Source organism: Aptenodytes forsteri, unplaced genomic scaffold (assembly GCF_000699145.1).
Source record: "Aptenodytes forsteri isolate BGI_AS27 unplaced genomic scaffold, ASM69914v1 Scaffold212, whole genome shotgun sequence".
NCBI classification, from domain to species: Eukaryota; Metazoa; Chordata; class Aves; order Sphenisciformes; family Spheniscidae; genus Aptenodytes; species Aptenodytes forsteri.
Genome location: NW_008795487.1, coordinates 3,274,716 through 3,277,146, shown reverse-complemented (window position 1 = coordinate 3,277,146; position 2,431 = coordinate 3,274,716). Strand labels below are relative to the sequence as shown.

Here is a 2,431-nt window from a genome sequence, read left to right as displayed (position 1 = left end):
GGGGGGGGGGGGGGGGGGGGGGGGGGGGGGGGGGGGGGGGTTTTTCTGTCGTATTGAGGGTATGTTGCAGAACATCAAACCAGGATGTCTTGGTGGGGAATTTTGTCTAGGAAATCTGTGGGATTGGTAAGCGCTGCAGGGCTTCATGGTCATGGGGTTTTATGCTACTCGGCCATTCACTGAGGAAAGCAATGCATCTGCACACAGAGTGTCTCTCGCAAGTTCTTGGAATGTGTTTAATTCAGGAAAAGCGGAAAACAAAGTATTAAAAATGTAATTCTGAGGGAAGGTGAGAAAAGCATTTGGGGTGACAATGACTAAAAAGTGAAAGAAGATGAGTTAAAATAAAATGGGTTAGAGGAATGCAAGGTATCTGATGAACTGAGTGAATTGGTTGGTAGGATCTTACCCACAGCAGACAGGAAAACCGGCAGTTCTTTAGCACGACTGTCAAAGATACAAGTGCAAACTCAGTGCAGAAAGGTTAGGGTTGTAAATCATGAGGTTTTTCAGTGATCTGAGGAAAAGTTGTATTGTAAAACAGGACAATGAGAAAATGTGAAAGGTCGTTGAGTAAGTAGGGACAAAATGAGGAAATGCAAGCTTTAAAAAGGTGTGATTAAAGGACATTACAGGTTCAAAATAGCTCTTAAATATATTAACACACACTAAATGCCAGGAAGAGATAGTCCTGGTGTTCAATGGAGAAGGAGAGCTCTACTGAGAACCTATTTGTGCTTTATTATCCACTTTGAAAAATTACAGCATTCAATCAGTGTTAGATACCTCAGCGTGGAGAGAAGAGGTAAAATAAAACCAGGCTTTAAGACTAGATTAAAATAGGCAAAAGAGTCTAGAAACTTTAGACACATCAGAGCCTTACGAATTACCTTCATGGTGCCTGTTGGCAGGTATGAGGCAACCTGAGCTGAGGGCTTCACTTGAACTCTGACGATTACTGCTGATAAGTTGCTGCCTGCGTGGAAGTGCCTGTGCCACCATTTACAAAACCATATCCACAAAGGCTTCTGGGTTGTAGTGGAGTCATTTGAGTAATTCTGGTAATGTACGCACAGGATTTTGGAAGCCCCCTCAAGTTTATTAAAAGCAAGCAACCCGGAGGGTCTGTAATTTTTGAGGGACTGCTTGCTACTTTACTAGCAATTACAGTTTAATAATTTGATGGACTATGGACTGCTGCTCTGTAGCCTTAGCTCTGGCAGCCTGATATGAAGTGACATATTGGGTATTTATGACAAGATACATGAGGAAACTCATCCAAGTTACATTGCTACCTGCCTTCTATTAAAGCGAAAGATGATAGGACCAAAGACAAATAAGTTAAGACAATGTGCTAGTATAGAGTTACCAAAACTGGAAAGTTTTAGTAGTAATAGCTTTGAGGATTCTTTGTAAAGGATTTGTGTCGCTTTTGAAAAGCTTTTGAAAGCCTCATTGAAAAGGGTGGTGTTGCCCACTGAAACATTGTAGGCAATAAACAACTAGCCTGATTTATTGACTTACAAGTACATCTTCGCTTTAGCCAGCTGATACAAAGCATTCCCTCGCTATGCAGACACTGTGCAAACCACTCTTCAAATGGGTGAATGAGAAGAGAAGCATGAATGGTTTGAAGCCTGGTTGTTATGACATGTGAAGAAAGACTGGAAGAGTTAGTTGCTGTTGACAGTGTACAAGTGTGTAAGATGCTGTAAACAGGAAAGGAATAAGGATAAGATGTAATGGATTTTAAGTGCAACAAAACAGGCTGTTAAAAAAACTTTCTAAAAGTAAAGATAATTAAACATTAGAATAGATTGCATAGGGGTACTACAGAATATCAATTCAACACAATTTGCACAAAACATCAAAATTGTCATAACTAATCCTATGCTGAAGCAAAGAGGAAGGCTAATTAAGCTGGTGAGACTTTCCAACCCTCCTTTTCATGATTCAATGCAACAGGTTTTTTTACATGGGTATAGGTCAGACTTATAAAATATATATTCACATTGTATTATGATCATTGATATTTGAAAATGCTAATGGCAAATGCTTTCTCACTTGGGTTATTTTCAAAGTCTGAACAGCGACCTAGCAAAACTGGTACATGCAGAAATTCCCAGTCTCAGTAAAATCATAGAATTGTTTAGGTTGGAAAAGACCTTTAAGATCATCAAGTCCAACCATTAACCTAACATTGCCAAGTCCACCACTAAACCACGTCCCTAAGCGTCATATCTACACGTAGAATTGTTTAGGTTGGAAAAGACCTTTAAGATCATCAAGTCCAACCATTAACCTAACATTGCCAAGTCCACCACTAAACCACGTCCCTAAGCGTCATATCTACACGTCTTTTAAGTACCCCCAGGGATGGGGACTCCACCACTTCCCTGGGCAGCCTGTTCCAATGCTTGACAACCCTTTC

At 40.4% G+C, this 2,431-nt stretch overlaps 1 protein-coding gene across 1 annotated transcript in view; it reads right to left on the bottom strand.

Moving 5' to 3' along the window:
* Positions 1 to 2,431, bottom strand: part of LOC103900664 (granulocyte-macrophage colony-stimulating factor receptor subunit alpha) — a 19,907-nt gene that overhangs the window by 830 nt on the left and 16,646 nt on the right. The gene's annotated exons all lie outside the window — the stretch shown is intronic.